Here is a 9,498-nt window from a genome sequence, read left to right as displayed (position 1 = left end):
GAAAAAAATTAAACGACCTTCCAGCTCAGTAGACAGCCTCCCAAGCTGATGTGCTAGAAAAATTTGATAGCTAGCATAGTTCTTCCATTTGTGGGCTACCTAGGCTTCTCAGGCAATAGACAGGAAATTAGAACACAATTAAATGAATACGTGGAGATAATTTAAAGTTGAAAATGGAAAATCTCAATGGATAAGCACTGGCTTAAAATTGGCAGGTCAATACTAGAAAAAAATGAAATTTGAGGTAATGCATTAGGGAACAGCATGTAAGTAATATGTATAACATATAACATTTATATATTATATATATTACTTTTTTAATCTATGAAACATGTAGAATTATATTTATTTTACTTCTCTCTCAGGTTATTAAAGACAATTAAGCATTTCGATAATAAGTAAAAGAATTTGGTTATTAGTATATTATTATGTATGTGTGTGAGATGTAATAAACGGTAAATGTCATGTGAGCTATGAACTATTTTCATGGGACAGAATTCCATGTACACATGATTTTATGTACAATTTTAGCAAGACTGTGGATCATTTGAAGCCTATTTCTGAAGCCTCATTGGTCCCAAAAAGCCTAAGTTAAGAAATCTCACAAAAACTGTAGCGTGTGGCTAAGAACCTCCTTATCTATTATCCGCTCTTTGAACAACTGTGCTGTGTAGGCAGAGTAGAACTTTTTTTTTTTTTTTTTTGGTTAGTAAGTATATTTTAGCATTTTGCTGGCTGAAAATACCCAACATTATCATGTCAAGTAGGGCTGTTTAAGCACTGGCTTTTCTTTCAAGGTATGTACCTATGATTCAATGCCCTAACTTTTCACTAAAAAAATAACTGAATGAGTCACAAGCTATTCAAGGGCAAAAGACTCTCTCTCATTCTCAACATACAGAGTATGGTATACAAAAAGTCACCTTCAAATGGAGGATAAATGGAGGGTCACCATATACATGCAAAGTCATCCACCAATGCAGTTATTTTTAACAAAAAATGAATAATAATTTTACCAAAAAAATGAAGAATATTTTTGGGCAGTTGGGGTAGTAGTGAGAAGGGGGAACATGTCTATAGGATCAGGTTAATCCCTGTAAAGATAAAAACTGAGAAACGCGTGTGACTGAAAATCTGTATAAAACTTCTAAGTCCATTGTAACACATAGGACAGGAAAAAAACAGTAATTTCAAGGCAGACATTCATTATGATCTCATCATCTCTATCCTGAACTATTTTCTAAAATTTCTTAAATTGTCTACTTGCCTTTAGGGAGGAAATTGAGGCTTAGAAAATATGAGATATTCATCCAAAGTCACACATTTATTCTGAGCAAAGAGGGGGTCCTTAGAGTTTTATCAGATATTTCAAAAAAATACAGGAATTCTGTGGATGTATATCCATTACTGAATATAGATTTAGAGTAAATTGCTATAAAACAATAGTAGCTTTTTAACAGATTCGAGAAATATCTTTGACAAACATTGATCTTCCCTCTTTCCCTCATCCCTCAGTAATGGCTATCTCCATTCAGAACTACTGCAATAGACCTATCATTGTGTCAGAAGAATATAAAAGGATGTTGCCTAATGGCAATGAAATATAACAAAATATGTTAACCAATTAATAGGAAATTGAAAATATCCTTATGAACAAATTTAAGATTTTAGTTAAAAAGGCATGTTGTTGTTGGCATTACAATATTTTATATTTTTTCTATGAAGAAAATATTCCTTTTGATTTGTGACCAAAACAAAACATTAACTGAAGAGCAGTCTTGGACATACACTTAGATATTTCAGACAGTTTCCTTTAACTTCTGTTATGTTGAAAACTTTTAGAAACTATTTTTAGAGATCAAATGAGGACCACTTTGAAAAGCTCAGCTTGATTAAGAACAGACAACACACATTTAGAGAATAAAAGAAATCACTCACTACTTTTGTGAAATTCTTCAGGGACTTCACTCCAGGTAGACAAATGTGGGAAAGGAGTTAAAGAGGATTTTAAACTTAGATGTTTGGAAAGCCTTTGACAAAATTCTTTACAGTCATGTGAGATCAGTGGAAAGGATCAATGAAACTAATGGTAAATTGGCTCACCATTCCGAACAATGATTTATGGAAAGGAAACAATGGTACTAGAAATAGGTTTTTGTGTCCAAACCAATTTTTAAAATTCTGCCTCTTCATAGGTCAGAAAAAAAGTACAACTTTCTAAAAATAGTAAAGTAGATTTTTGTTTGATATGTGTTTAAGCATATATTTTACAATAAATGAAATAAAGTGAAAGTTTATATAACATTTAGCTGATGACAAATAGTGTGTGTAATCGCATTTGGGATTTAGGTTTTTAAAATGGTAGCAGATTTTAGGTAAAATATCTTAAGAATATATTGATACATACACAGAAAATATTAAACTAGTACTAAGAATTGGTCACTCAAAACCTCATGTTTAACATCATCGCAAGAACTTTCATTACTTATTTTACTATAATTTCAATACCATGAATACAATTCCCTTTGTTGTTTGAGACAAAGGAAAGTCATCTGATTTTAACAATAATAAGAAATAGAGAGCCAAGTCACAGGGATTCTGTCTCTCTGGTTTAATGGTTTTACTGCAACAAACATAACAGTACCATACCTGAAAGTAATTCCTCAATAAATCTCTGAATAAATAAATAAGTGATCAAACGAACAGGATGAAATAGCACTACAATTGGAATGAATCATTGAAATATCAATCCCTGGCATTAGAGATTAATTGGCTTTACCATTTGCTCTCTCTCTACCTATTTCATATTAATATTACATAATCATTTATATTAGGATGATTCAGTTGTGAAAGACAAAAAAAGCACAAACAAAAAAAAATACTATTCTATTTTTAAGCACCCCTTCACAAGAAGGAAGGAGAGTGCTCACTGGCCAGGGACCAACTCACAACAGTTCCTTATACAACAAAATAATAACATTTTTAAAAAAAAATGAATAAACCTTTCAAGAGTTATTTTTGGATAAGCAGTGGAGTAAAGGCCTCCAAATTCTCAGACAGAGACTATGAGACGTGTCACTCAGAAGGGTATGGAAAAATAAACCTTCACATTTTAAGTACAAAAAAAAAATGGTTATTTGGAGGACTACTAATAATACCTGTCTGAAAAAAGTCACAGCTATGCGCCACTTTATATATCACTGAGGATATATAAAAAAATTTGAGTCTTTGTCCAGGATAGTAAATATTGAAATTCTATAAAGGAGTTTCAGTATTTAACCAGTAAGTAAATCATTACAGACTCCTCTTTTTTGTGATGAGATTTTAGAATGTTATATATTTCATAATGAGAGTGTTACGATTGAAATTATGATATAATAAAGATAATTCATGTTAAATGCTTTTGTATCTTAGCATACTAGGTATTATACAGAGTATTTCATGTGCCTTCCCTCATTACTCCTCAAAAAACTCTGTGCAACTATTCCTTTTATTATTCACATGCAACACCTAAACACAAACTGAGCAAGTAAGGTTTGGAAGGGAGATTTATTTTCAACTCCTAACTATGAGCCTATGTTTTTACCCTCTATGCTATACTACATTGACATTTCCTGTTAAAAAGTTAGAGGAAATTAGCACAAAGATCATACCAGCTATATGTGGACTGGTGTAAGCTACACATTTTGATGAACTCTTAAAAGATTCTAATGAAGGATAATATTGCCTTCAAATAGTTATAGCTTTTAAGCAACTTCAAACTATAATGCACATCAGAGGGATTCAGATGAATGGAGAAATCATGATGAAACTTGTGTTCCTACAAAGGTAAAACTACTAGAACAATAATAATGGGCTGGTACATTACATTTCCTGGGAGTCTTAGGGGGAAAAAAACCTCAAAATATAATGTCAACTTTGTTTTGAACTGAGAGTATGAACTTCTGATTTCCATTCAATTTTTTATTTTTATTCGCTATTATTTTTGACACTAATTATTACATATGCTGTCTCTATTTTCCATTTATTTGTCTTTTTTTATTTTCCACAAAGTTAAATACAATTAAAGTCACATTAATGTAGACGGATGGTATTACTTTAAGATCCTTTCTCTTATTGTCCAGTACAATGATAGAACTGTAGTATCCTCACATAGAAGGGCCTTCTTTCCTCTACCCATCCCAAATACTAAAAGGAACTAGGAAACAGGAGGTAAGATATCAGAGCCAGCTTAAGAAAGAAAGAAAGAAAGAAAGAAGAAAGAAAGAAAGAAAGAAAGAAAGAAAGAAAGAAAGAAAGAAAGAAAGAAGGAAGGAAGGAAGGAAGGAAGGAAGGAAGGAAGGAAGGAAGAAAGAAAGAAAGAAAGCTGTAACTGTAAAGTTTATCTGCCAAGATATTCTTTTATTTCCAGGTCTCTCTCACAGGCATTATTTCTACCCCCAGTAAAAAGAGGTAGGCATTTAGAATATTTGTTTACTCATTCATTGATTCATTCACTCGTTTTAGTCAAAATGTATTTATTGAGTGGTGATATATGCTTTGCACTATACTAGGCGCTAGGCAGAAGAATGATAGGCAAAAACACTTTCACTTTAGGCTCTTTTCATATTTCTAGATACCTTTAATTATCAGTAGGACTCAAGCAGGATGGTTGGCTTGATATTTGCTGATGCCCATAGGAGCATCCCTCAAAAGACATAATACGCAGTGAAAAAATACAGTTAGTGAGTTCAAAAAGATCTGTTTTTTCTTTTTTTCTTGTGTCTATGTGGTAACTTACCACATGGCCTTAAGAAAAACTTCTAGCTATGCCAGGCTCCAATTTTCTTGCCTCTGAAATAGACGTAATTATTATGCCATTTTGTGAATAGTCAGATAAATCATGTATATCAAACTTTTTACTTTAATATTACACAGAAGGCAGTGGATAAATGCCTTCACTCAATCCCTCACTCACCTATTTAACAACTATCTCCTAAGTGCCTACGAAGTGCAAGGCACTGTGCTGGCTCTGAACATAAGCAAGTAGGGTATAAAGATGTGGCATCTGCTCTCTCAGACTCACAGTCAAGTTAAGGAAACAGAGACTCATCATATAACTACCTCATAAATCATTTTATTCAGATCGTCCTCTATGCTAGTGATTATTTAAGATGTTAGATAGATTAGGAGATAAGGAGTCTACAGGAGAGAAATATGGATTAAGGAAGGTTTTTTAGGAAATGATACGTAATTTGTGATTAAAATACAAGAAATGTGGGGTTATAGCAGATAAAATGTATATATGAAAAGAAATGATGCAGAACTTTTTTGTCTCTTAGGTAGCATAGTAATTTTCTATTGCTGCTGTGACAAATTACCACATATTTAGTGGCTTAAAACAACACAGATTTATTATCTTACCATTTTGTAGTTCAGAAGTCTGATGCATCTCTTGCTGTGTTCAAATGTTAAGTGTTGGCAGGAGTGCATTCCTTTCTGGAGGCATTCAGAAAGAGAATTCATTTTTTTGTTTTTCTAGCTCCTGGAGGCTGTCCTTGGCTTTCCTTGACTTTTCTTAGCATTTATTTCCCTCTCACCTGCAAAGTCAGCAATGTCAGGTCTACTCTTTCTGATTCTGCCCTTTCTTTGATTCTCCCTTCGGATTACTTTTTCCACTATTAACAAGCCTTGTGATTATATTGGGCCCACCAGTGCAATCTAGAATAATCTCATTTATTTTAAGGTCAACTAATTAGCAACTTTAATTTTATTTGCAACCTTCATTTCTCTTTGCCATGAAAGGTAACATAATCATGATAAACATGAGTTCTACTGATTTAGATGCAGACATCTTTGGCAGGGGTTGAGGGGAGGAGGAACTATTCTTAAAATTTTAAAAATCCCTGTAACTGTAGTCTAAATAGATTGCAGGAAAAGCACCCTGGACATGGAGCAACTAATCATCAGGCTGTTGCAGTGGTACACAAAAGGTGATGGTGGCTTCCTCTATGGGAGGAAGTGAAGTAAAAACAAATACAATAAGAGGTTTGGGAAGAGTCAGTTTTGATAATTGAGTTACAGGTGGTGGCTACTGACAGAAAAGAGACTGTTAAGTATGAATCCCAGGTTTCTGAAACTAGCAGTTGGATGGGAGAAATTTTCATGATACTGACCACCGAAATGCATCTTCTTTTTGGAGAGAATATAGTAAATTCAAATTCGCATGTGTTAAATTGGATGAACCAAATAGATACAATAAAAATGTTATTTGACAATGAAATATGCAGATGTGGAACTTTATTAGTCAGGTTTCTCTAGAGGGACAGAACTAATAGGACAGATGGATAGATAAAGGGGAGTTTATTAAGGAGCATTAACTCACACGATCACAAGGTCACACAATAGGCCATCTGCAAGCTGAGGAGCAAGGAAGCCAGTTTGAGTCCCAAAGCTGGAGAACTTGGATTCCGATGTTTGAGGACATCCAGCAGAGGAGAAGCATCCAGCAAAGGAGAAAGATGTAGGCTGGGAGGCTAAGCCTGTCTAATCTCTCCACGTTCTTCTGTCTGCTTTTCATTCTGACCATGCTGGCAGCTGATTAGCTGGTGCCCACCCAGACTGAGGGTGGGTCTGCCTCTCCCAGTCCACTGACTCAAATATTCATCTCTTTTGACAACAACCTCACAGATACACCACAGAACACTATTTTGCACCCTTCAATCCAATCAAGTTGAAACCTTAGTATTAAACATCACAGAAACCAAGGATATTAATATGAAAGTTGTCAACATAATGATAATAAACTAAATCACAAAAATAAATCTGTTCACCTGCAAAGAAGGTAGAGAGTTGAAAGCCGAGAACACGTAGATGCTCTAAATAACTAACAACACTTAAATCATGGGGAGAAGAGTATGAACTTTGAAAAAAGACAGTAATAAGTTGCATATGTATAGGAGAAAGTCAGAAAATGAATATTTAAAAGAGGGAAGCCTGCTAACAGTATAAAATGTTTCAAAGCTCAAGGTAGATGAAGAAAGAAAAATTTGCTGAAAAGGTTTTTTTTGGGTAAATTCTACTTACTCTTCCTGTGAGCCAAATGCAGTGCTAAATATTAGTTACAAAAAGATGAAAAGAGCATTAAAACCTGACTTAATAAACTCACATGCTAGTGAAAGCAAATCCACCTAAATGTTTATTTTGAACATAAGGTGACAACTGAGATGATGTTGTACTCATAGGATGCTGTGAGAGTGCAAAAGAGAAGACATGTAGCAAAGGCTAAAGAGGAAACCCACCATGGTTTTTGAAATATTATACAATTTAGGTCAGATGAAGAAAATTATTTCAAGACCAAAGGACCATCATAGGTGAATACATGAAGAAACTGTGACTAAATTTAAATTGTCAGGAGTTACATATTCAGATTGACAGAGGTAGGTCACAGTATATAGGACTTCATTCTGAAAGCCACAGAGCTTAAAACTTAATCTTCTATGATGGAGAACAACTGACAGATTGTAAAAGTTGTTGTGAAATGAATTAGTGCAGGTATAAAGTGTGGATGGCTTTGAGAAAGTCCACTGTAGTAAGTGGATGTAGGAGGCTCTTGGTATAATCCTAACACAATAATATGAGAGATTTTAAAAGAAAGAAACAGAACGTAGAAATTTTCACAAGATAAAAACCAGCAGGATGTGATTAATTGCATTTGGAGAGAAGGAGAAAAGAGATTTAATGTGGCTCTGAATTTTCTGGTTTGGGCAACAAGGTAGAAGATATTAACATTAAATGGAGAGGAAATAAAGGAGGAAGTCAAGGTTATTATGGAGTGAAAAATGAGGTCAATTATACAAATGTTGAGTTTAACATTCCTTTGGATTCAGGAATGTTAAAGACAAGTTAGCAATGTCCTGCAAACATGAAGACATCTGTTTCAAGGGAGACAACAGGGTTTGTGACAGGAATAAAAAAGATCCCCCCTGCCAGAATATATATGGCAGGAGAAGAATAATGGGCCAGGTATGGAAAATTTCATGAACACCAGTGTTCAAATAACTGTTGGAGGAAGAAGTAGAAAAAGGCAAGCAGCAAATGGTCAGAGAAACTGGAAGAGGATCAGCAAGAAACGGTGTTTTAAACAGCCCAAGTAGGAAAGAGTTTCAGAAGGAGAGAGAAAGTGATCAGCACTCCTTGAAGAGATATGAGGAGGAGAGACAAAAGAGGTACACAATTCTAAAGCATACTTCTTCTGTCATCCCTATGAGGACCTGAATAGAAAAATGATTTAAATGCTTAATTTAACTGTAAAACAAAACAAAATCAAAATACAACAATGACAACAACAAAAACTCTTGGGAAACTCATTATTTTTTAACTAGTAAGTGTTCCAATTATAATAAACAAGCATCTAAGTTGTCAGAAGAGCATCAAGTGTACCATTTGGCAACATTGTATGAGAATAAAAGGATATGGCCCAGGAGACCTGATCAAGTGTTTGCAGAGAATGAGGAAGTTAATGAAGCAAAGGCAGTGGGAGTCTTTTACCTAGATCTCAGCAGGACAGTTGATAAATTATTATATAAGATGCAACTAAGAGAAAAACAAGGATTTTGAATCAATGCTGTAACAAGCTAGGAAAAAAGATGAGTGGATGTGGAGATTTCCAGCAAATGGTAGTAAATTGTGTTTGAAGGAGGAAGCAGCAGGGTTCCTTTGAGCTCAATGCTATTACGCATTCCACTTAATGCCCATAAAACAATTGTGAGAAAAGAACCACAATCAATGTTGGCACTAATCTGAGCCCTTGTTGGCAGCATCAACAGTTGTGATTGACTGTCTAAATTAATTCCAATTAGACTGTGTTTCTGTAGACCAGATCATCTTAAATTATAATATTGTGCTTTTTATTTTAAATAGCATTATGGATCCATAATGTAACATAATCAATAACTGTTCTCATTTAATAAACAACTAGAGAACAATGATATGCTTATAAAAATTATAACAGAAGCAGGTATTGAATATGGTTGTCATGTCCTGGGAGTTTGATTCTGGAGAAAGCAAAGGAATCAACTTAAAAGACTATTTCTCAATTTCTCAAAAGTGAATAGGATAAAGGCTGGGGAAATAATTCAAGTAATCATTATCTAATGAATTTAAGCTGGTAAGAAAAATATGTGTAAAAGCCAAAAAGATGGAAACCAGAAAAACCAGATAAGAGAGGCTAGAGAATTTCCATGAGGATTAGTGAAATTTTAAACTCAAATATTTGTGTTCTAAGATCAGTGTCCTTTTCAATACTTTTTATTTATTATCTAAATTTACATCTTAACACATTTTGTATTATTATATTTTAACATTTTAAAATAACACTTTTTGTCCTTGTCTGAATTAAACTGTGTAAAGTATCCCTCAAACCTGTTCCTGCCACCATCTTCCACAAATCTGTAAGTAGTATTACATACCCCCAATAGATTAAAATATTTTCAATGTCTTCATTTTATTTTTTCCAAA

This window comes from Pan troglodytes, chromosome 3 (assembly GCF_028858775.2).
Source record: "Pan troglodytes isolate AG18354 chromosome 3, NHGRI_mPanTro3-v2.0_pri, whole genome shotgun sequence".
Taxonomy (NCBI): Eukaryota; Metazoa; Chordata; class Mammalia; order Primates; family Hominidae; genus Pan; species Pan troglodytes.
The sequence above is the reverse complement of the archived record's forward strand: the minus strand, read 5'-3'. Positions refer to the sequence as shown.